General features: G+C 30.6%; 1 protein-coding gene across 1 annotated transcript in view; it reads right to left on the reverse strand.

The window, feature by feature from the left end:
- The window catches only part of LOC119613404 (neuroguidin), a 36252-nt gene that overhangs the window by 3789 nt on the left and 5185 nt on the right, over positions 1-27278 (reverse strand).

Below are 27278 nucleotides of genomic sequence, written 5' to 3' on the forward strand. Positions count from 1 at the left end.
AACTGAACTAGAACTGAACTAGAACTGAACTAGAACTGAAACTACAACTGAACTAGAACTGAACTAGAACTGAACTAGAACTGAACTAGAACTGAACTAGAACTGAACTAGAACTGAACTAGAACTGAACTAGAACTGAACTAGAACTGAACTAGAACTGAACTAGAACTGAACTAGAACTGAACTAGAACTGAACTAGAACTGAACTAGAACTGAACTAGAACTGAACTAGAACTGAACTAGAACTGAACTAGAACTGAACTAGAACTGAACTAGAACTGAACTAGAACTGAACTAGAACTGAACTAGAACTGAACTAGAACTGAACTGAACTAGAACTGAACTAGAACTGAACTAGAACTGAACTAGAACTGAACTAGAACTGAACTAGAACTGAACTAGAACTGAACTAGAACTGAACTAGAACTGAACTAGAACTGAACTAGAACTGAACTAGAACTGAACTAGAACTGAACTAGAACTGAACTAGAACTGAACTAGAACTGAACTAGAACTGAACTAGAACTGAACTAGAACTGAACTAGAACTGAACTAGAACTGAACTAGAACTGAACTAGAACTGAACTAGAACTAGACTGAACTAGAACTGAACTAGAACTGAACTAGAACTGAACTAGAACTGAACTAGAACTGAACTAGAACTGAACTAGAACTTAACTAGAACAGAACTAGAACGGAATTGAAACTTACTAGTTTAGAAATTTTTGTGCACCTTATTTTATGTCTCCCGGTATGGTTAACAATAAAATAAATTATTTATGCATGAAAATTGCATAATAAATTTCCAAAACGCAAAAAAAAGAATAATTCAGTAAATTATAAACAAATATGGTAAAAACCCAATAATACCCCTGGTGGGCAATAAAATTTTATAAAACTAAAAAAAAATCAAGTGAAACCACAAATACACAGATATTAATGCATAAAAATTCTTTCAAAAAAAATTAAAAATAGAAGAAATTTAAAGCATATACCACAGGGGCAAATGAATGTCATAAACAAAAACACACAAGCATATTTTTAAACATATAGTGAGAGTGTGTGTGAATGTACGGGCATAACCATAATAATTTAACAATAATTTTAATTATAATAACAACTACAACAACATACCATTTGACAAATATAAAATATGTTTTTATCGTTTTTAAATATTTTATTATTACTGTACATGATTTTTATATTTTTTGATGATGCATATGTATGTATGTGTACATTTTCAACCACAAAAACCACCATGAATGTAAAATTTTATGCAGGAAGGATATAGAAAAAAATTTATTTAATTTCATTTGTTTTTTTCATTTTGTAATTTTGCATAAAATACCAAAACGACTAAAAACTATGCAGTTAAATAGACAGCAACAATAACAAATGTTGCTAAATGTTATTAATATTTATTGAAAAATTAATTTAAAATTTTTTTCTCGTATCTACAAAGTTTTTACCATTGTGAAATGCGTTTTTAATTAGAAACCATAATTAAAAAAAAAAAAAAATAATAAATAAACGAAAAAAAAAGTATTTATAATATTTAAATAGATATTGTATTATAATAAAATGTTAGAAAAAAATCTGCGAAAAAAAAACTTATTATCGGTGAAACAATTTTAAGCATGTTTTGTCTGCATTTTTAAGTACTTTGTGACAGGCAAAATGGGAAAAAAACGGAAGTAAGAGTAATGGAAACAAATGATTTGTGTTAATTTTATATAAAAAAAATTTTGGATTTTTTTAAATAGGCATTTATGTCAAAATAAATAATTTATAACAAAGGCTTGATTAAGAGCCAGTTTATGGTTAAACCACAAAATAAATAGCATTTATTTGTAAAAATTTTTTTGTAGCTTTTTAAATTGCCACACCCAGGGAATTTAATAATTTTATTAAAATTTCTTTAAATATTTTCTCAAATAGAAAAATATCTAAAATTTATATTTTAATTCGTTTACAGAGAAAACTAATAGAAAATCAAAACATTATTGAACTAAAACTGAAACAACGAAGGAAGCAGATCTAAACGTATTGATAGACTTTCGCTTAAAATAGTATTTCCAATACAAAAAGGTTTTAGTGTGTAATTAAACATTTAAATTTCTGATGTAGATCAGAACTAGAAGAAACTAAAACAGAACTAGAAAATAATTCGAACATCCCTAGAACAGAATTCCAAAAAACAAGAACAGAACTAGTAAAGAACTAGAACAAAACTAGAACAGAACTAGAACAGAACTTGAACGGAACTAGAACAGAACTAGAACAGAACTAGAACTAAACTAGAACTGAACTAGAACTGAACTAGAACTGAACTAGAACTGAACTAGAACTGAACTAGAACTGAACTAGAACTGAACTAGAACTGAACTAGAACTGAACTAGAACTGAACTAGAACTGAACTAGAACTGAACTAGAACTGAACTAGAACTGAACTAGAACTGAACTAGAACTGAACTAGAACTGAACTAGAACTGAACTAGAACTGAACTAGAATACTAGAACTGAACTAGAACTGAACTAGAACTGAACTAGAACTGAACTAGAACTGAACTAGAACTGAACTAGAACTGAACTAGACTGAACTAGAACTGAACTAGAACTGAACTAGAACTGAACTAGAACTGAACTAGAACTGAACTAGAACTGAACTAGAACTGAACTAGAACTGAACTAGAACTGAACTAGAACTGAACTAGAACTGAACTAGAACTGAACTAGAACTGAACTAGAACTGAACTAGAACTGAACTAGAACTGAAGTAAAACTGAACTAGAACTGAACTAGAACTGAAGTAGAACTGAACTAGAACTGAACTAGAACTGAACTAGAACTGAACTAGAACTGAACTAGAACTGAACTAGAACTGAACTAGAACTGAACTAGAACTGAACTAGAACTGAACTAGAACTGAACTAGAACTGAACTAGAACTGAACTAGAACTGAACTAGAACTGAACTAGAACTGAACTAGAACTGAACTACTGAACTAGAACTGAACTAGAACTGAACTAGAACTGAACTAGAACTGAACTAGAACTGAACTAGAACTGAACTAGAACTGAACTAGAACTGAACTAGAACTGAACTAGAACTGAACTAGAACTGAACTAGCACTGAACTAGAACTGAACTAGAACTGAACTAGAACTGAACTAGAACTGAACTAGAACTGAACTAGAACTGAACTAGAACTGAACTAGAACTGAACTAGAACTGAACTAGAACTGAACTAGAACTGAACTAGAACTGAACTAGAACTGAACTAGAACTGAACTAGAACTGAACTAGAACTGAACTAGAACTGAACTAGAACTGAACTAGAACTGAACTAGAACTGAACTAGAACTGAACTAGAACTGAACTAGAACTGAACTAGAACTGAACTAGAACTGAACTAGAACTGAACTAGAACTGAACTAGAACTGAACTAGAACTGAACTAGAACTGAACTAGAACTGAACTAGAACTGAAGTAAACTGAACTAGAACTGAACTAGAACTGAAGTAAACTGAACTAGAACTAGAACTGAAGTAAACTGAACTAGAACTGAACTAGAACTGAACTAGAACTGAACTAGAACTGAACTAGAACTGAACTAGAACTGAACTAGCACTGAACTAGAACTGAACTAGAACTGAACTAGAACTGAACTAGAACTGAACTAGAACTGAACTAGAACTGAACTAGAACTGAACTAAAACTGAACTAGAACTGAACTAGAACTGAACTAGAACTGAACTAGAACTAAACTAGAACTGAACTAAAACTGAACTAGAACTGAACTAAAACTGAACTAAACTAGAACTGAACTAGAACTGATATAGAATTGAAGTAGAACAGAACTAGAACAGAGCTAATACTAGAAGAGAAATAAAAACAGAATTAAAACAAAACTAGTACTGAACTATAGTTGAACTAGAAGTGAACTAGAATTGAACTAGAACTGAACTAGGATTGATCTTGAACTGAACTAGAACTGAACAAGAACTGAATTAGAACAGAACTAGAACTAAAGTTTTTTACTGAAAATTTAAATTGGAATAACAAAGATTATATTTCTATTTCTCATTTGTTTAAAGAATTTCCTTTCCTCCCTTTAGTTTCCTAATAATTTAACTTTTAACTAACCATGACAACTCTGCTATTATAATTTTCAAATAAATAATAATAATTTAACTTTTGTTAGCACTTCCTGCGTTATATATTTTTTCTTTTTTTTTCTCATTTACATATAAAAATTATAATTTACCAATAAAAATTAAGCCTATAAAAACCTCAACAATTATTTATTTCAGTTTTTTTTTTCCAACATTTTTAATTTTTGTTAGGAAAATAATAAAATTTATTTATAAATAAATAATTAAAAGCCACCAATCATGAATGTTCGTTTTTATGCTGATTATAAATTGTATTGGTTAGAAAATAATAACAGCAACAACAACAATTATGTAATACAAAAACTCATGACAGGACAAGAACTTATACACATACTGTACATGTATTAAATGTATTATAAATTCTATGCATTTAGAAAAAATAAGTGAAATGAATAAAAAAAACATATTTATTTATGCATTTTGCATAGAAAATTTAATTTCCTGGGCATAAAATGTAGCAAAATTTTCAAATATGTGTAGTTATATAATACAATATATAGAGATGTAGGCAGTCGGTTAGTTCCCGGTAGTTTTGGGGAAGCAGTCAAAAGATCATTAACAGACTACAACCACATTTCATTTATTAATGAAAAATGGTGAATTAACTTTGCAATCGATAACGATTGGTGGATTATTTAACCAGTTTCTAAGTTACAGTATAGAAAACATTAAAGTGTCTCCATTACAGATTACTTAGAGACACTGAAGTGTCTCCTTCCTACATTACTTAGAGTGACTAAAGTTAATTTTTGCTAGATTACTTGGAGACAGTAAAGTAAAAATGAATTTCTCTGCATTACGGAACGACAGACGTATGGACATGTTTAAAACAACTTAGATATTAATTCTGAATCCATTGATGGTTTTCGGATATAAAGGAACTCCTTGACATGATAAAGAAGAAGATTGAAAGTAGCAGCTTATTAGAATACTAGCTAGTTTACTTGGGGACACTAAAGTGATGATTAATTCTTCCTTATGGATGGAACGACAGACATGATTTGATAAAGTCCTAATGTGATTCTGAGTCGATTGGTGGGTTTTATATTAGAAGTGACTTCTTTCTATATTAAAAGAATATTTAAAGTGATTTTTTCCTAAATTATTCTTAAGTTTAGTTGGCGACACTGAACTGATGTTTAATTTTTATTCTGCATAGATGAAACGAACGACAGACGGACGGGCATTGCTTAATCAAGCCGGAAGGACAGACGGATGCATATAGCTTAATTCACTCTGAGAGTGTTTCTGAGTCGAATGGTGGGTTTTATATTAAAAGTGAGTTCATTCGATATTAATAGAATATTTAAAGATGTGACTTTTTCCTAAATTACTCGCTACTTTATTTGGCAACACTGAACTGATGTTTAATTTTCATTCTGCATGGATTGAAAGAACGACAGACGGACGGGCATGGCTTAATCAAGTCGGAGAAGCATTTTGAGTCAATTAGTCGATTTTAGATATAAAGTGAATTGTGTTAATATTAAAAAAGTAACATTTCACCGAAATGATGATTAACTTATTAATTTCAGGACGGAAGGACAGACGTACATGTTTTAATCCAGTCGGAGAGTAAATGAAAAAAGTTTTGCCTACAAGGGATACCTTGTCCCCCGCTAAACTACAGGTTAACATAAACTTAACATATGTATATTTGCGTGTATACATATGTGTGTGAGTATGTGCACAATCGACATCTAATAAAAACCACAATAATAATTTCTGCGCTTTCACACACACACACACACATATAAACAAACAAACAAGCACGCATGTTAAAACAAACACACATTCACAGATAAATTCATTTAAAAAATAGCTTGAGTGTTTATTTCCCTTCGTATTAGTTGCTTTCGATATAACCCTTCCTCTTACACTCCTACACACACACACACCCACTGTTAAGCAACTGTTGTGTTAACTAACGTTGCATATTTAGCGGGGCCTTATTTATTTGCATTTGTATAAATGCATGTGTTCTATTTTTTTTTAATCAACCAGCCTACAAACACAAACACACACTTATCACAACAAATACAATTGCATATTGAAATAAATATTGCCTGTATTTCTGTGTAAGTCTGCATTAAGGAAAAGGGGGAGGTGGCCGGCCAAGAGAAGCAGTGAGAGTATGTATGTGTCTGCGGGCTTTACTACATGCGTAATTAGTTTGTTAAATGTATGTTGATTTGTTATATACAATTTATATTGTAAATGCATTAGCTTTTTATGTATGAAAAAAAGGTCTACAAATGTTTGCATTTAATTACAAGTATTTAATACTGGTCAGGACACTCTAGCTCCATTCAATTCCCTTTTCTTACTCCTGTTGCTTGGTTGTGGGTTGTATGTAGCAGGCATTTTATTTCTCTTTTTTTTTAAATTTATTTTATTTCTATTTTTTGTTTAGATGCAAATGAATAATATATTTAAAATGACCACTCAAAATGTAATTATTGCATATGAAATGCACTCAAAACAAATTCTATTGTATAGTTGTTAATAGGAAACTAATTAAATATTTAAATGGCAGAAGAAAAAAAAAATGTTATAAATATAAAAATGTATATAAGAGGAAAAATGCTTAACAAGAGTATGGCATCATAAATGTTATTTTTTTGAAAAAAAAAAAAAAAAAATCATATGGAAAGAATAGACAGCAGGCTGTAAAGGTAAAGTTAATGTTTACTATAAAGTACAGTTGCAAAATAATTCAATAATTCAATTGAAATGAAGGGATTCTTAAAAGGTTCCTGTCAATTTTTAGAGAAAAAAGTGACTTGTTTGTTAAATATAGAAAACAGTTTCGCTTTGATACGTAAATTTGGATGCAGGCGAATGACTTAACTTTAATTACTTAAATGAATTATATTTGCAAGAGAAATGTGTTTGATACAGTTCTGTTCTAGTATTGTTCTAGTTCTGTTCTAGTTCTGTTCTAGTTCTGTTCTAGTTCTGTTCTAGTTCTGTTCTAGTTCTGTTCTAGTTCTGTTCTAGTTCTGTTCTAGTTCTGTTCTAGTTCTGTTCTAGTTCTGTTCTAGTTCTGTTCTAGTTCTGTTCTAGTTCTGTTCTAGTTCTGTTCTAGTTCTGTTCTAGTTCTGTTATAGTTCTGTTCTAGTTCTGTTCTAGTTCTGTTCTAGTTCTGTTCTAGTTCTGTTCTAGTTCTGTTCTAGTTCTGTTCTAGTTCTGTTCTAGTTCTGTTCTAGTTCTGTTCTAGTTCTGTTCTAGATCTGTTCTAGTTCTAGTTCTGTTCTAGTTCTAGTTTTGTTCTAGTTTTGTTCTAGTTCAGTTCTAGTTCAGTTCTAGTTCAGTTCTAGTTCAGTTCTAGTTCAGTTCTAGTTCAGTTCTACTTCAGTTCTAGTTCAGTTCTAGTTCAGTTCTAGTTCAGTTCTAGTTCAGTTCTAGTTCAGTTCTAGTTCAGTTCTAGTTCAGTTCTAGTTCAGTTCTAGTTCAGTTCTAGTTCAGTTCTAGTTCAGTTCTAGTTCAGTTCTAGTTCAGTTCTAGTTCAGTTCTAGTTCAGTTCTAGTTCAGTTTCTAGTTCAGTTCTAGTTCAGTTCTAGTTCAGTTCTAGTTCAGTTCTAGTTCAGTTCTAGTTCAGTTCTAGTTCAGTTCTAGTTCAGTTCTAGTTCAGTTCTAGTTCAGTTCTAGTTCAGTTCTAGTTCAGTTCTAGTTCAGTTCTAGTTCAGTTCTAGTTTCAGTTCTAGTTCAGTTCTAGTTCAGTTCTAGTTCAGTTCTAGTTCAGTTCTAGTTCAGTTCTAGTTCAGTTCTAGTTCAGTTCTAGTTCAGTTCTAGTTCAGTTCTAGTTCAGTTCTAGTTCAGTTCTAGTTCAGTTCTAGTTCAGTTCTAGTTCAGTTCTAGTTCAGTTCTAGTTCAGTTCTAGTTCAGTTCTAGTTCAGTTCTATTCAGTTCTAGTTCAGTTCTAGTTCAGTTCTAGTTCAGTTCTAGTTCAGTTCTAGTTCAGTTCTAGTTCGTTCTAGTTCAGTTCTAGTTCAGTTCTAGTTCAGTTCTAGTTCAGTTCTAGTTCAGTTCTAGTTCAGTTCTAGTTCAGTTCTAGTTCAGTTCTAGTTCAGTTCTAGTTCAGTTCTAGTTCAGTTCTAGTTCAGTTCTAGTTCAGTTCTAGTTCAGTTCTAGTTCAGTTCTAGTTCAGTTCTAGTTCAGTTCTAGTTCAGTTCTATTTCAGTTCTAGTTCAGTTCTAGTTCAGTTCTAGTTCAGTTCTAGTTCAGTTCTAGTTCAGTTCTAGTTCAGTTCTAGTTCAGTTCTAGTTCAGTTCTAGTTCTCTTGTTCTCTTGTTAGCTTAGGATTTATTAAGGAATTCTAAAGCTGTTTTAAGATGTACTAAAGAAGTCTACCACTAGATTAAGATTGCTTCTTTAATATTTATTAGTATTATTTTTGCCTTTAACTATATATTTTAGAAGTTTCTATTTAAAAATCGTTTAATTTCATCCGTACAACGCAAACATTTTGCATTAAATTTATTTTTAAAATTGTTAATTATGCATTCGGGATTTATTATGCAAAAACTAATTATCGATACATGCAAAAACAGATGTGTCACATAATTAAACGAAAAATTGCAACAAACATCTAATGAAAGGCCTCATAGTGTTTTTCTATAGGCATCTAATAAACAAACAAAAAAAGGCTACAAAAATAAATTATTTAATTATAAACACAGCCACTATAGCAAAATTAAACAACAAACTTTTGATGACCAATAAATATGCAATTAATTGCAACAGCAACTAAAAGTATGCAATAGAAAAAAAGAAAACAAGGGAAGCTGTTTTAGGCAACAATAAACTAATGTTCAAGAGGTTGTTAAGGTTTAAAGCTTAACAAAAGTATGTTTTTTGAGGAAATTTTGAAAAGGAGATAAATTTAATAGAAATGCAGTTGAAAATAAATAAAAACCAGGAAACGGATTTGAAAGAAAAACTATAGAGCGTTTTTAATGTGAACAATCAGCGACATATGCAACTTGAAAAATATATCCTCAAAAACATTAGAAATATCGTCATATGTATGTATGTGTGTTATGCATTCAAAAACACGCTACAACACACAAGCTGCCTTCCAGGATACATACACAAAAGTGTTAATATATTGTATAGCCTACATTTAGGTTTAGTATGAGTAAAAATTTTTATACCAACAAAATTTTTAGGCTAAAATGAAGTTAACATACAAACGCTTAATATATTTTTATGGTACATGTGTGAAAGCACGATTTTGCAAATACAAAAAAAAAAAAAAAAACATCGAAATTGCAGTTGCTAACTTAAAAATGTGTCTACTAATGTTATTATTTATGTGTATGCGAGTTAGGACGCGTGTGTGTATTTGTTTTTAAATCGTTATAAAACGCGTTTACATTCGATACATGCAGTCGGAAGTAAGTTTGCATTTCGCAGGCAGTTATCACTGGGTTTGGTTACTAACCTTTATGCGAAGGCATAAATATGTTGAGGAAAGGGTCGATTATATGCGGGTGCATATGTAATTATTTACAGTGAAGACTAAAAGTGGACTATAGAAGAGACTATAGTGTGGACTATTAAATAGACCATAGTCTAGACTATACAATAGATTATAGTCTGGACTCTAAAATAAACTATAGTCCAGACTATGAAATAGACTATAGTCTTGACTATAGAATAGGCTATAGACTTGACTAAAGAACAAACTATAGTCAGTACTACAGAAGAAACTATAGTCCGGGCTAAAGAGTATACTATGGTCTGGACTATTAAGTAGGCTATAGAATAGACTATAGTCTGGACTATAAAGTTGAATACAGTCTGAACTATAGAATAGACAATAAATAGTCTGGACTATGGAGTACACTAGAGTAGTCTATAGTCTGGACTATAGAATAGACTGTAGTCTGGACTATCGAGCAGAATACAGTCTGAACTATGGAGTAGACTAAAATCTGGACTATATAGTAGAATACAGTCTGAACTATAGAGTAGACTATAGTTTGGACTACAGAGAGGACTATAGAGTAGACTATAGTCTAAACTATAGAGTAGACTATAGTCTGGACTATAGAGAAGACTATAGTCTGGACTATAGAGTAGACTATAGTCTGGGCTATAGAAAAGACTATAGTCTGGACTATAGAGTAGACTATAGTCTGGACTATGGATTAGACTATTGTCTGGACTATAGAGTAGACTATTGTTTGGACTATAGAGTAGACTATTGTCTAAACTATAAAGTAGAATTCAGTCTGAACTATAGAGTACACTATAGTCTGGACTAATGAGTAGACTATAGAGTAGTCTATAGTCTGGACTATAGGATAGACTATAGTCTGGACTATAGGATAGACTATAGTCTGGACTATAGAATAGACTATAGTCTGGACTATAGAATAGACTATAGTCTGGACTATAGTATAGACTATAGTCTGGACTATAGAATAGACTATAGTCTGGACTATAGAATAGACTATAGTCTGGACTATAGAATAGACTATAGTCTGGACTACAGAATAGACTATAGTCTGGACTATAGAGCAGAATACAGTCTGAACTGTAGAGTAGACTACAATCTGGACTATAGAGTAGAATACAGTCTGAACTATAGAGTAGACTATCCTCTGGACTATAGAGTAGACTATTGTCTGGACTATAGAGTAGACTATTGTCTGGACTATAGAGTAGACTATTGTCTGGGATATAGAAAAGACTATAGTCTGGACTATAGAGTAGTATATAGTCTGGACTATGGAGTAGACTATTGTCTGGACTATAGAGTAGACTATTGTCTGGAATATAGAGTAGACTATTGTCTAAACTATAGAGTAGAATTCAGTCTGAACTATAGAGTACACTATAGTCTGGACTATGGAGTAGACTATTGTCTGGACTTTAGAATAGACGATAGTGGACTATAGAGTAGACTAGTCTGGACTATAAAGTAGAGTATAGTCTGGACTAAAGAGAAGACTATAGTCTGGACTATAGAGTAGACTATAGTCTATAATCTGGACTTTAGTTTGTACTATAGAATAATCTTTAGGCTTGAGTAAAGTATAGGCTCTAGTCTGAAGTATGGAATAGAAAATAATCTGGACTATATAAAAGATAAAATTTATTAAAGATTTACCAAAGAAATCTATCTAAATTTTGCACCCCATATTATAGAACAACTCTCTAATGCGGATTCAAAATTTTTTCGTTTTCTATATTGAAATTTTCCAACACAATATCACACATTAGAATTTTAAATCATTTGTTATTGTTATTGCCACGTAACTATGTTCAATGTTCATATATTTACATGCAATAATATTTTTCTATGTTTGAAATTCGTGGGTCCTGGTTCAAAACACAAAACAATGATGAAATTTTTGGTACTAGTTTGAGTTCCCTTGTTTTTTAGATATATACACAATAACAAACATATTTACATTTCAAGAGTTTTTCGCGTATTGCTGAAAAAAATAGTATGCGATTGGAAAAATATATATACAAAAACAACTAGAACAACAACAGCAACGACATAAAATTATAATTGAAAGGAGGACCAGTACCATATTGATACTCAACAATACTAAAGAGAATTGGGTACAGAGAGAAAAAAAGAACTTACTTCTACGTTTATATCCAGTATAAATCAATTCAGAAAAACGTTGAAAATTTTATGCAAAATAACAAACAAGATCGATATTTAGTTTTTTTTTTTTTCGGGTTCTTTTATAATCAAACAGTAATGGGTTTATATTATGGATATGACGTTTAGTTGGGGATAAATACTAAATTATTTAAAGATTGTGAAGTTCACACTAAAAGTTAAAAGTTCAAATAAATTGAGAAATTTAAAGACATTGGCAAAAGTATCTGCAGAAAATTTTTTCCAAATAGTAGAAACTTTACTATAAAAAAGTTCGTCCAAATAGAACAAACTTTTCTATAGAAAAGTTCGTCCAAATAGAACAAACTTTTCTATAGAAAAGTTCGTCCAAATAGATCAAACTTTTCTATAGAAAAGTTCGTCCAAATAGAACAAACTTTTTTGTAGAAAAGTTTTTTAAAATAGAATAAACTTTTCTAATGAAAAGTTCGTCCAAATAGAACAAACTTTTCTGTAGAAAAGTTCGTCCAAATGGAACAAACTTTCCTATAAAAAAGTTCGTCCAAATGGAACAAACTTTTCTGTAGAAAAGTTCGTCCAAATGGAACAAACTTTTCTGTAGAGCAAACTTTTCTGTAGAGCAAACTTTTCTATAGAAAAAGTTCGTCCAAATGGAACAAACTTTTCTATAGAAAAGTTCGTCCAAATGGAATAAACTTTTCTGTAGAAAAGTTCGTCTAAATAGAACAAACTTTTCTATAGAAAAGTTCGTCCAAATGGAACAAACTTTTCTTTAGAAAAGTTCATCAAAATAAAACAAACTTTTCTATAAAAAAGTTCGAAAAAGTAGTCCATATGGAACAAACTTTTCTATAGAAAAGTTCGTCTAAATAGAAAAGTTCTATAGAAAAGTTCATCCAATCAGAACAAACTTTTCTAAAGAAAAGTTCATCAAAATAGAACAAACTTTTCTATAGAAAAGTTCATCAAAATAGAACAAACTTTTCTATAGAAAAGTTCATCAAAATAGAACAAACTTTTCTATAAAAAAGTTCAAAAAAGTGGTCCATATGGAACAAACTTTTCTATAGAAAAGTTCGTCTAAATAGAAAAGTTCGTCCAAATAGAATAAACTTTTCTATAAAAAAGTTCATCCAATTAGAACAAACTTTTCTATAGAAAACTAGTTCCAAATAGAACAAACTTTTATTTAGAAAAGTTGTTCCAAATAGAACAAACTTTTCTAAAGAAAAGTTCATCCAATTAGAACAAACTTTTCTAGAGAAAACTAGTTCCAAATAGAACAAACTTCTATAGAAAAATTCATCCAAATACAGCAACTATTCTATAGAAAAGTTGTTCCAAATAGGACAAATAGAACAAAGAAAAGTTCATCCAAATAGATTACGCCAGTAGTATTTTCAATCCCTGCTAAAGCTTATAACATATTCTAGTTCAGATTTTAGTCCACCAAATGAATACGTTTATGTGTGTGTGTTTGTATGAGAGGAGTAGTTCAGGAAGTAGCTCGTACTGCCGTGTTGTCTGATTTTCAATGTATAGATATAAATTTTGTATAAAATTTAGTTTTATTTCCCTTTTATTGTTGTGTGCGATTTCCGCCAATGTTCAATATTGTTGTAGTTTTTGTTGTTATATTTTTAATTGTAAATGATGTTATTGTTGCTGTACATTGTGTTTATTTGAATGTTTATATAGAAACTAACACACACACACACTCATACAGTTGAAGGATAAATACATATGCATTGTTTAGTATATAAATTCTATAGCATTTTTTTGGTTGATAAAATATGCTGTTGTTAAATTTTAAAATGCAAAGACAAACATACACATTTACAAACATATTTACAAACACATTTGTATATATATATGTATATAAAAAAATATAGTTAAATATGCAAGGTGTTTGTTTTTATATCTAACACCCGGCCCACAGTGCATATGTACTATTGTATTCTATTAATATTTGTTGTTTTTTAATCAAATTTTTATATGTAAAATCCTTCTATCCTTTTCTCTCTTAAATTCATTAAATTGTTTAAATTGTATTTTATTTTTTATAATGCGCGGTTTTTCAATATTGTTTAAAAATGCAGTAATTTTTTTCCAGTTGTTTTACAGTCATTGCTGCTATAGCTGTCTACACCTTCCCAGACCACTTTTGGTTTTTTACTTTATTTGCCTTTGTTTTTGTTGTTTTTGACAAAGCAATTTTAATAATTAAAATTATTTAATTGGATTTTTTTCCAAATGGCAACAGAAAAAAAATTAAAATAAATAAATTCTATTTTAATTACAAATATATAGCAGATGTTGTACTGGAGGTTTTGTAAAAATAAATTATATAATTAAATGTCTGGACAAAGCTCTTGTGGTTGGAGGGAAATGACAACTATTAAAGCTTTAATGGAAGTAGAAATTAAAAAAAAAAATATATAAATATACCAATAGAAAAGTTTTCTATAGAATAGTTGTTCCAAATAGTGCAAACTTTCTATAGAATAGTTGTCCCAAATAGAACATACTTTTTTTATAGAATATTTGTCCCAAATAGAACAAAAATTTATATAGAAAAGTTGTCACAAATAGAACAAACTTTTCTATAGAAAAGTTGTCACAAATAGAACAAACTTTTCTATAAAAAATTTGTCACAAATAGAACAAACTTTTCTATAGAAAAGTTGTTCCAAATAGTGAAAACTTTCTATAGAATAGTTGTCCCAAATTGAACAAACTTTTCTATAGAAAAGTTGTCACAAATAGAACAAACTTTTCTATAGAAAAGTTGTCCCAAATGTAACAAACTTTTCCTTGGAAAACCTGCCTCAAATAGAACAAACTTTTTTAGAGAAAAAATGTCCCAAAAAGAACAAACTTTTCCATAGAAATACTCAACTTGGAAAATAGGTCCCAAGTAAATCAAATTTTTCTATAGAAAAGTTTGTCCAAATAGAACAAGCTTTTCTTTAAAGAAGTATTTTCAAATTGAGCAAATTTTTTCTATAATTGTTCTAAATTACAACAACTTTTTATAGACATATTTAAACAACAATAACAACTAAATATGTTCACTAAATACAAAATTTATCTTGTTAAAACTTGCAGCTAAACTGATCATACATTTTATATACAATTGACAGAAAGATGCTTACCAACAAAACGCCTTAAGATATGCAACATTAAACCAGCAGTAATACAAATACACAAAACTATGACATCATCGACAACTGTCAATTTTTGTTTATAACAAAACAAAAAACTCGTACTAAATCGATATATCCAGTTGAAAATGTGAGGTTATGTTAAAAGTAAACAAACAACAACTTTAGCTAAAGTCATAAGTAAGTATCTATAATTTAACTACATATACACACCTGGCAAAAATAGATTTCTGTGCAGTTAAAATTTCGCGGTATTGTGACATTTTACTACATACAAAGTTCAAAATTTTCCAAAAATTATATAGGCTTTCCCCCCTCCCTCTGGGTCTCTGTATGCCAATAACCCAAAATATTGATTAGAGATTATAAGCCAAAATTCAACAGAGTATTTGGAGCCATCGTGTACTTACATACATATGATTTCATTTCTAAACCAAATACAAAAACTGATGCAATCCCCCATACTCTTTAAAACAAGAGCCACCCAACGCAATACGAAAGTTGCACAACGTTAGAACATACGTGTGTATGTGTATGAAATATGACGCATGTATTTGTATATAACTCTACAATTGCTATTGAAGCATTAGTGTGGTTGAGTATAGGCAGTTTTTTTTTTCATTTCATCCAGCTTTTGTGTTTACCACAAAACGACATTTGTATTTCGCAAAAAAAAAATAGAAAATTTTTCATAGCGATAAGTGTGCGTATGGAATGTTGGAATAGCTATTTTCGTTGCACATTTGAAACGACAAAATGATGGAAAAAGTTGCTCTGAATTGCAACAACATTTCAAAGGCTTTTCTATAGAAAAGTTGCTCCACATGAAGGACACTTTTCTATAGAAAAATTGCTCCACATGGAGGACACTTTTCTATAGGAAAGTTGCTCCACATGGAGGACACTTTTCTATAGAAAAGTTGCTCCACATGGAGGACACTTTTCTATAGAAAAGTTGCTCCACATGGAGGACACTTTTCTATAGAAAAGTTGCTCCACATGGAGAACACTTTTCTATAGAAAAGTTGCTTCACATGGAGGACACTTTTCTATAGAAAAGTTGCTCCACATGGAGGACACTTTTCTCCACATGAGGGACACTTTTCTATAGAAAATTTGCTCCAAATGGAGGACACTTTTCTATAGAAAAGTTGCTCCACATGGAGGACACTTTTCTATAGAAAAGTTGCTCCACATGGAGGACACTTTTCTATAGAAAAGTTGCTCCACATGGAGGACACTTTTCTATAGAAAAGTTGCTCCACATGGAGGACACTTTTCTATAGAAAAGTTGCTCCACATGGAGGACACTTTTCTATAGAAAATTTACTTCACATGGAAGACACTTTTCTACAGAAAATTTGCTCCAAATGGAGGACACTTTTCTATAGAAAATTTGCTCCAAATGGAGGACACTTTTCTATAGAAAAGTTGCTCCACATGGAGGACACTTTTCTATAGAAAAGTTGCTCCACATGGAGGACACTTTTCTATAGAAAAGTTGCTCCACATGGAGGACACTTTTCTATAGAAAAGTTGCTCCACATGGAGGACACTTTTCTATAGAAAAGTTGCTCCACATGGAGGACACTTTTCTATAGAAAAGTTGCTCCACATGGAGGACACTTTTCTATAGAAAAGTTGCTCCACATGGAGGACACTTTTCTATAGAAAAGTTGCTCCACATGGAGGACACTTTTCTATAGAAAAGTTGCTCCACATGGAGGACACTTTTCTATAGAAAATTTGCTCCACATGGAGGACAGTTTTCTACAGAAAATTTGCTCTAAATGGAGGACAGTTTTCTACAGAAAATTTGCTCTAAATGGAGGACAGTTTTCTACAGAAAATTTGCTCCAAATGGAGGACACTTTTCTATAGAAAATTTGCTCCAAATGGAGGACACTTTTCTATAGAAAATTTGCTCCAAATGGAGGACACTTTTCTATAGAAAAGTTTCTCCAAATGGAGGACACTTTTCTATAGAAAAGTTGCTCCAAATGGAGGACACTTTTCTATAGAAAAGTTGCTCCACATGAGGGACACTTTTCTATAGAAAAGTTGCTCCACATGAGGGACACTTTTCGATAGAAAAGTTGCTCCACATGGACATGATGGACAGTTTTCTATCGAAATGTTTATCCATATTGAGAACACTTTTCGAGAGAAAAGTTGCTTCATATAAAGAACAATTTTCTAGAGAAAAGTTGCAGTTAAAAAAGTTGCTCTAAATTGCAGCAATTTTTAAAAAAATTACACTCTAACAAACATAACTAAACATACATATAATACTAAAAACATACACGCAATAAAGTGCGTAATACGATAGTGTTTTAGAAAATGAAACTGGGAGTGTGAGTGTGTATGCGTAGTAAAGTTTTAGAAGTAGAATACAAAACATGTTTTAAAATTCCCTTAATGCAAACTAACGCAATAATATACAGACATACACACACACAGTTATATACAATTGCAAACGTAGGTGGTCAACCGGATGTGCATATGCTTGTTAACTAACTGACACAACAACAACAGCAACAACTAACTGTTTGGTACTTTAGATACACTCTTAACATACAACCAAATTTTCATTATGGCGGGAGGATATGGCGTGTGCGTATGTATTTGTGCAGCAGTAGTTTGGGCTAGTGCGTAAATGTATTTTGTTGAAATAATTCTGTCTGTCTGTATGTATACAATTTTAGCGTAATTTTCCCCTATTTTAATTTCTAGTCACTCTTGTTAACAATTAACGCATGAATTTATACACATGCACACATAAACATGTAAATGTATTAATTTGTGTTCTATTAATAAAAAAAAAAAGAAACTTATACATATGCAAACACTAGAAACCAATCTGTGGAAAAAAATATAATATTAAAGTAAAATGGAATTGAAAATGGTGGCGAGAGTATACTAGTGAATGCATCCAACTATGATGATGTTTTTTGCCCAAGTGTGGGTGTTGAGAATTGTAGGGAGTTTAAAAAATATTGATTGATTTTTTTTTTATTTTGGGTTTTTGGTTGGTATACATAATTCAATTAGTAATGTTGACAATATTTTTGTGTATTTTATACTTTAAGCGGTTAAGTGGTGGATAGTTTTGAAATATTATTATTTTAGTTTTATTAAAGGTAAGTTGGAGACAATTTTTTTTTAAATTGAAGTTACTTTTCCATAGAAAAGTTGTTCCATATTGAGGACACTTTTCTATAGAATAGTTGCTTCAATATTGAAGACACTTTTCTATAGAAAAGTTGCTCAGCAATGAGGACATTTTTCTATTGAAAAGTTGCTCAGCATTGAGGACACTTTTCTATAGAAAAGTTGCTCAATATTGAGGACACTTTTCCATAGAAAAGTTGCACAATATTGAGGACACTTTTCTATAGAAAAGTTGCTCAATATTGAGGACACTTTTCTATAGAAAAGTTGCTCAATATTGAGGACACTTTTCTATAGAAAAGTTGCTCAATATTGAGGACACTTTTCTATAGAAAAGTTGCTCAGCATTGAGGACACTTTTCTATAGAAAAGTTGCTCAGCATTGAGGACACTTTTCTATAGAAAAGTTGCTCAGCATTGAGGACACTTTTCTATAGAAAATTTGCTCAGCATTGAGGACACTTTTCTATAGAAAATTAGCTCAGCATTGAGGACACTTTTCTATAGAAAATTAGCTCAGCATTGAGGACACTTTTCTATAGAAAAGTTACTCAACATTGAGAACACTTTTCCATAGAAAAGTTGCTCAACATTGAGGACACTTTTCTATAACAAAATTACTCAACAGAGAATAGAAAAGTTGCTCCACATTGAGAACACTTTTCTATTGGAGAATTGCTCCACATTGAATACACTTTTTTAAGGAAAAGTTTCTCCACAAGGAGGACACCCTGGGCAAACTTTTCAATAGAAAAGTTGCTCCACATTGAGGATACTTTTCCATAGAAAAGTTGCTTCACATTAAGGACACTTTTCTATGGAAAAGTTGCTGGACATAGCAGCAACTTTTTGAGTCTAAGACAGAAGTTATAAAAAATATTGTGAAACCTTTAAATCGTATTGAAGTCCTTCCTTGTTCTTCCCCCTTTTTTCAATTTATGAATTCCTCTGTAAAAAAAAGTTGTCCTTTAAAAATTGAACAAAGTACAAAACATTTCTCAGCTTCAACAAAAGCTAATTAGATTTTGTTTATTGTGTTTTACATGTCCAGCTAAAACTAGGAGAAAAAAATGTCAAGGAAAATTTTTACAACACAGTTTTTATCTTTGACAGAGTATGAAGATAAAAAATCAAAAAAAAAAAAAAAAAGTAGAGGCCTAAAAGAAACTAAATTTACGCATTATTTCACAATAAGTAAAAGATGTTACAAACAAAAACTAAATTTTACACTTGTTTTACAAAAGGCCAAATGGAACCGAGAGAAAAAAAATCCAATTTCTTTTTATTGTATGTTTTAATAACTCATACTTTACATCCGGCTACTATTATATGATGGCTGTTATAAGGATGTAGTGTTTTATGTATGTGGTCCTTCGAGCGCTTGGTCAATAGTGTTGTAAGTCAATGTTTTAGTTTTTATTTCTTGAATAAAACTTTTTTTGTCTGTAAATTTTAAATTGTAGGGTGTTTTTTGTTTTATTTTGGAGGACAACAAGTGTATCAGCATAAACTACTTTTTTATGGCAACTTTTTTTTTCGCTTTCACTGTTTTGTAGCAAGTTTTTTGTTCGAAATTTATTTATTCATAAATGAAAAAGATATGTTGCTGTTAGAGGCCGAAGAAAAGTTTTAAACAGACCTACTACAACTGACACTTAAATGACAATGTATGTTAATATATATTGAAGTACATTTTTTATCAAAAAGTTGCTTCAAATTGCCCTTAGTTGCTATATATAAAATTTGCTTTAAATTGCAGCCTTTTTTTATAGAAAATTCGCTCTTAACTGAAGCAGTGTTTTTCTAAAAACTTTGCTCTAAATTGTTACAATTTTCCTTTAGAAAAGTTAATCTCAATCTAAAGAGAAATTATTGCTCTGAATTGAAGCAATAATTTTACAAAAAAGTTGCCCCAACCAAAAGCAGTTTTTCTTTAGGAAAGTTGCTCCAAACTAAAACATTTTTTTTCAGAAAAGTGGCTCGTAACTAAAACACTTGTTCTTTTTTTAAAGTTGCTCCAAATTGAAGCAGTATTGCTTAAAAAAAGTTGTTCCCAATCAAAGTAGTTTTCCCTATAGAAAAGTTCTTTGTATTTCAAACCGTTTCCAAAGTTTTCAGTGTTATTTTTCATACAAACATGAAACATATGATTGTCAAGTCAATAACTGTTGTATAAAAAGTTGTATATCCTTTTTATTTTTCGATTTAAAAATGTTCTTTGTTTATTTTCAATATTTTACACGTCTCTGTAATGATTGTAATAGCAGACAAGCTTCGTTTCTTTTTTTTTTCTTCTTCCTTATAATGTCATTTAACATCCGTCTATAGGTTCCGTTTGATGTCCAGTTGTCAGTTTGTTTGACTGTTTTATATTTGTCGGGGTTGGGGTTGCTGGTATATCAAAACAAAATGCTTGCAAACAAAGTAAATTTGTTGAAAAAAAAAAGATAATAATAAAGAAGGAAAAAAAGTTGAAGATGTCTGTTTACTTTATGCATAATTGTTGTCAATATATGACAATTGATCTGAAGTGTTTGTTAAACTTAAATAAACGGATATTTATGCAAGCTAATGTTTAAATTAGCGTTTATAGCGAAATTTTTCTATTGAAATGTTGCTGAAAAAGTTACGCCAAATTTAAGCCACTTTCATAGAGAAAAGTTGCTCCAAGTTCAAGACTCTTTTCTATGGAAAAGTTGCTCCAAAATAGAAGACACTTTTCTATAGAAAAGTTGCTCCAAAATAGAAGACACTATAGAAAAGTTGCTTCAAATAGAGCTCACATTTCTATTGAAAAGTTGCTAAAAAATAGAAGACATTTTTCTATAGAAAAGTTGCTCCAAAATAGAAGACACTTTTCTGTAGAAAAATTGCTCCAAAATAGAAGACACTTTTCTATAGAAAAGTTGCTCCAAAATAGAAGACACTTTTCTATAGAAAAATTGCTCCAAATTGAAGACACTTTTCTCTAGAAAAGTTGCTCCAAAATAGAAGACACTTTTCTATAGAAAAGTTGCTCCAAATTGAAAACACTTTTCTATAGAAAAATTGCTCCAAAATAGAAGACACTTTTCTATAGAAAAGTTGCTCCAAAATAGAAGACACTTTTCTATAGAAAAATTGCTCCAAATTGAAGACACTTTTCTCTAGAAAAGTTGCTACAAATTGAAGACACTTTTCTATAGAAAAGTTGCTCCAAATAGAAGACACTTTTCTATAGAAAACTTTCTCCAAATAGAAGACACTTTTCTATAAAAAAGTTGCTCCAAAATAGAAGACACTTTTCTATAGAAAAGTTGCTCCAAATTGAAAACACTTTTCAATGGAAAAGTTGCTCCAAATTGAAAACACAAGTTGCTACAAATTGAAGACACTTTTCTATAGAAAATTTGAAAGTTGCTCCAAACTGAGGACACTTTTCTATAGAAAAGTTGCTCCAAACTGGGGACACTATTCTATAGAAAAGTTACTCCAAACTGGGGACACTTTTCTATAGAAAAGTTGCTTCAAATAGAATACACTTTTCTATGGAAAAGTTGCTTCAAATTGAAGATACTTTTCAATAGAAAAGTTGCTCCCATTTTTAACAAAAAGTTGCTTTGAATTGCAGCATTTTTCTATACAAAGGTTGCTCTAAATTTAGGCAATTTATCTATAGAAAGATAGTTTGCGTTCTTCTAATGAAAAGTTACTCTAAGTTAAAGCAATTTTTTTACAGAAAAGTTACTACAAATTGAAGCAATATTTATATATAGAAGTTGCTCCGAAATCTGAAGCAATTTGTTTATAGATAGGTTGCTCCAAATTGAAGCAGTTCTTCTAGGGAAAAGTAGCTCTGAATTGAAGCAATTTCAAAAATAGAAATGTAGCTTTAAATTGAAGCAGTTCTTCTAAAGAAAACTTAAATTGAGGTAAGTTTTTCTAGAGAAAAGTTGCTTTGAATTGTAGCAATTTTTCTATATAAAAGTTGCTTTGAATTGTAACAATTTTAATATAATTCTTCTATAGAAAATTGCTCTAAATTGAAACTAGAAAAGTTACTCTAAATTTAAGCTTTAAATTGAAAAAATTTTTTAGGGAAAAGTTGCTCTGAATTGCAGCAATTTTTCGGTATAAAAGTTGCCCTGAATTAAGGCCATTTTTCTATAATATATAGATGCTCTTAATTGAATAAACGTTTCTTTGGTAAAGTTTCTATAAATTAAAGCAATTTATCTATTGGAAACTTGCTCTAAACTGAAGCAATATTCTATATAAAATAGAGGAAATTTTTCTATGGAAAGTTGCTGTTATTTAGAACAATTTTTCTATAGAAAAGTTGTTCCAAATTAACAAAAAGTTGAGGCTATGTTTAACCACAACTCATCATAGCTTTTTGCATCCAGACATTTTCCCCTCAACCACTTTACAACTCTGTTATCCTTTAGAAAACGTTATTTTTAACAATGTTTAAATAAAATTTAAATAACATGATTTTTTTTTTTTTTTTTTGCAATACATTTTATGATTTTAATTGAACATAAAATATTTACAATATAAATTTAACAATCATGTATGTAGTGATGCGAATATTATTACTTTTTTTTGCGATAAACAAAATTTGTATATTTACATAAACAGGAATACGTGTGAGTGTATATAAGTTTACAAAACTCTTTATTGTATGTTAAAAAATAAAACCAATATTGACATTTTTTTTCGAGGAGTAACAATGTACAAATATAGAATTGGTAGGAATTTTACCACCCAAATCCCTTTAAAATATTGAAATTGAAAATCATATTATAAAACATTTTTAAAAAATATACATGGTATATAACAAGAACATGCATGGTAGATAAGTATGATGGTGTATTATATAAAATGTAACTGTATATTTTATATAATATTGAAAAAGAAAGCAAAAAAAAAATCTGTATATTTATGTAAAAAAATTTCTATAGCGCGCAATTATAGATGAATTTTTATACAAATATAATGTTTTTTTTGTATTATTTATAATTAAAGGCTGAATTTGTATTTACCAATATATTCATACCCTAATGTGTGGAAGCAGAGCATACTCAGTTACTATAATTTATGACAGGTTGCATTTATGATCAGAGTTGTGTCTGTAGTGATGTTTACAGTTAGCGTCATATTATTGTATAATTGATGGGAATTGAATAACGAAAAATGTTCAATATTAATCTATTTAAATAATATTTAAGGTTTGTCCCCCTATACTATACAAAAGAACTGTTCCTCTGTTGAGTACTAAAACGAATGAAGTCAATTTTGGACCCTTTTCATTACAAGCACGAATTTTTTCATTAAATTAATGAAAAAATTCATTAAAAGTCAGCTAAGGAAGAAAAATCATTGTATTAATGAAGAATGTTTCATCATGTAATATGAATTATCATTCCAGCAATCTTATGAAATCACTTCATTAATATAATGAAATTATTTCATTTATTTGTTAATTATTTTTCATACATTTTATGTAATTATTAATATTATGAAACTTTATCATTATATTAATGATAATATTTCATTTCTGATATGATTTCTTTTCAAAATTAGAAGTCTTTTTTACAAAAATCCTTCGAATTATAAAATTTTAAACCTTAAATTTAAATTAAATAACAAAAAATGTTGCAGGCTAGAGTTAATTTTTTAAATTTAAAAACTTTAAACTTTTAACACAACTGTACTTTTATACCTTCCTCTATAACAACACCTAAGTATTTCTATGTGGGAAAACATACACACATACATACGTAAATATGAATATATGTATTAAAATAAAATTTCTGCTTTTAATAAACGTATTACGCCAAAATCCCAATAATATAAAAAGTATTTATAAATATTTTAAAAACATTAATACAAATTGAGAACACAAACAATTAAAGTAATAAAACAGACATTTTTAAAACAGATTTTTAATGCATCACTGAGTAGCAGCTAAGGATAGGAGAGAGACAGAGAGAGGACCTTTAGTTTAATAATATATTTTTTAATAAATGATAGAAACAAACAAATACAGATACCTACATATATACAAATACAACCACAGATATGATTTTTCAATGACCCAGAAGTTCGTAGTAGCTGTCCCGACATACAGAATACAATCGTTATTTAAATGGCCCCTTGAACCTGCATCAAATTATAGTCGAGACTATAATCCAAACTTTAGAACAAACTATAGTCAAGACAGTAGTACAGACTGAAGACAGTAGTCCAGACTATAGTGGAGAACGTAGTCTAGATAGGTATTAGTATAGTATTCCAAACTGTAGTCGTAACAGTTGTCCAGAATATAGTTGAGCGAGTAGTCAAATCTATAGTCCAAATAGTAGTCTTGATTATAGTCCAGAGAGTAGTCTAGGCTATAGTAGTCCAGACTATAGTCAAGACTAGATTTTTGTCGACACATCAATCTAAACATTAGTTCAGATGGCAATAGTAGACCAGGCGAGATTGTGGTCCAGATTATAGTTCGTGTTAGAATTCGCATTTTTTCTCTCACAAATACTATACATGCATTTCAATTGTGTCCACTGATCAGTTTATTTAATTTTTTTTTACGATTTTTTTCTTTTCATTTTGACTGCATTTTTGTCCATATGCAGCGTATGCGCACTCAAACCCAATTTTATAAATATAAATTCTGAACCCATTTTGGCCCACAATAAATATTATTGACCACCCATTTTATTTACAGCAGTGAAAGAGTGAATGGTGAGTGTGTTTGTGTGTGAATAGTGATTTTTGAGTTAAATATTTTAATACAATCATATATAGAATTGAGTTTGTATGTATGTAGTTGAATGAAATACACAAAATATTCGGTCACACCAATATTGAAAACAGGAAAAAATAAAAATGGAGTACAATTCTATATAACTGGGTTTGGATATGTATATTTGGCTGTTGTATATAAAAACGAGTCATATGTATGATAAAAATACAAAACCAAAAAAAAAAGAATTCAGCTGTTCCAAAAAAAAAAAAACATATTGGCTATAAAACAGTAAAACATTGCTATAGTTAAGTGGGTTTTATGTCGATATACTCGTATTTTAACATATTTGTATATAAATCCAGGACAGTGTGAAAACTCATAACGGTTACAAAGCAATCTACAAAAAAGTTCTCTTGTGCCAACAACATCAAAAATTTTAGTCAAGGTGGCCTCCGGTAGGTTAGTGGTTAGTGTTCTAGTCTGGTAGACCGGAGGTGGTGGGTTCGATTCCCACCTGAGGCACTGGTTAAGGAGCGCACAACAGGCCCGATAGAGGCCTAGGTGTATTTCTTCGGATTTGATGTATATACATCCTTCTTTCAAACTAACTAACTAACTAGTCAAAATTTTGAATGAAAAATTAAACTCCTAAATGTCATATAATTCGATTCTTCTATAACTATTTTTCATAAAAAATATGTTTTATATATTTCTTGTCATCATTTTGCCACTTTATTTGTATGTCCTCAAAAATACTCTTCAAACTAAAAATGGGATTGGTTTCTCCTTTGCTTTATTCATTACTACTCAGTGGGGTTGTCTTTTTTGGTTGGATTTATTTTATCTGTTTGCAAATATATTTTTCCACTCTTAATTTTTTTGAATTTATATTTTTTTTCATTATTTAACGATTGATTCATTTTCACATTTCATTTCTGATTGGCAATATATATTAGCTGTGGTAGGAAAAAAGGCCCAAATATATCTAGAGGGTATGAGAGTTTTTAACGAATTTTATTATTTTATATATTTTATATTTTTTTCGAGGTTTTATTGAAATTATGTAGTCCAGTTTATAGTCTATAGTTTAGACTATAGTTAAAAGTCGAGACCATAGACCAGATTATAGTCGAGACCATTGTCCAAACCATAGTCCAGACTATAGACGAGACCATAGTCCAGGCAATAGTCGAGAATGTAATCCAGAATATAGTCGAGACTATAGTCCAGACTATAGTAGAGACTATAGTCCAGACTATAGTAGAGACTATAGTCCAGACTATAGTAGAGACTATAGTAGAGACTATAGTCCAGACTATAGTAGAGACTATAGTCCAGACTATAGTAGGGACTATAGTCCAGACTATAGTAGGGACTATAGTCCAGACTATAGTAGAGACTATAGTCCAGACTATAGTAGAGACTATGGTCCAGACTATAGTAGAGACTATGGTTCAGACTATAGTAGAGACTATGGTCCAGACTATAGTAGAGACTATGGTCCAGACTATAGCAGAGGCTAAGGTCCAGACTATAGTAGAGACTATAGTAGAGACTATAGTAGAGACTATAGTAGAGACTATAGTAGAGACTATAGTCCAGACTATAGTCCAGACTATAGTAGAGACTATAGTCCAGACTATAGTAGAGACTATAGTCCAGACTATAGTAGAGACTATAGTCCAGACTATAGTAGAGACTATAGTCCAGACTATAGTAGAGACTATAGTCCAGACTATAGTAGAGACTATAGTCCAGACTATAGTAGAGACTATAGTCCAGACTATAGTAGAGACTATAGTCCAGACTATAGTAGAGACTATAGTCCAGACTATAGTAGAGACTATAGTCCAGACTATAGTAGAGACTATAGTCCAGACTATAGTAGAGACTATAGTCCAGACTATAGTAGAGACTATAGTCCAGACTATAGTAGAGACTATAGTCCAGACTATAGTAGAGACTATAGTCCAGACTATAGTAGAGACTATAGTCCGGACTATAGTAGAGACTATGGTCCAGACTATAGTAGAGACTATAGGCCAGACTATAGTCCAGACTAAAGTAGAGACTATGGTCCAGACTATAGTAGAGACTATGGTCCAGACTATAGTAGAGACTATAGTCCAGACTATGGTCCAGACTATAGTAGAGACTATGGTCCAGACTATAGTAGAGACTATGGTCAAGACTATAGTAGAGACTATAGTCCAGACTATAGTAGAGACTATAGTCCAGACTATAGTAGAGACTATAGTCCAGACTAGAAGACTATAGTGCAGACTATAATCCAGACTATAGTCCAGACTATAATCTTTACTACAGTAGAGACAGTGGTCTAGGCTATAGTAGAATCCATAGTCCAAAAGTAATATTAAATATCACTACTTTATTCCCATTCTTACATTTCAAAACAAACTCCATAT

The sequence above is a fragment of the Lucilia sericata genome, unplaced genomic scaffold (assembly GCF_015586225.1).
Source record: "Lucilia sericata isolate MDLA Ls3-8-SP2 unplaced genomic scaffold, ASM1558622v1 Contig002111F_arrow, whole genome shotgun sequence".
Taxonomy (NCBI): domain Eukaryota; kingdom Metazoa; phylum Arthropoda; class Insecta; order Diptera; family Calliphoridae; genus Lucilia; species Lucilia sericata.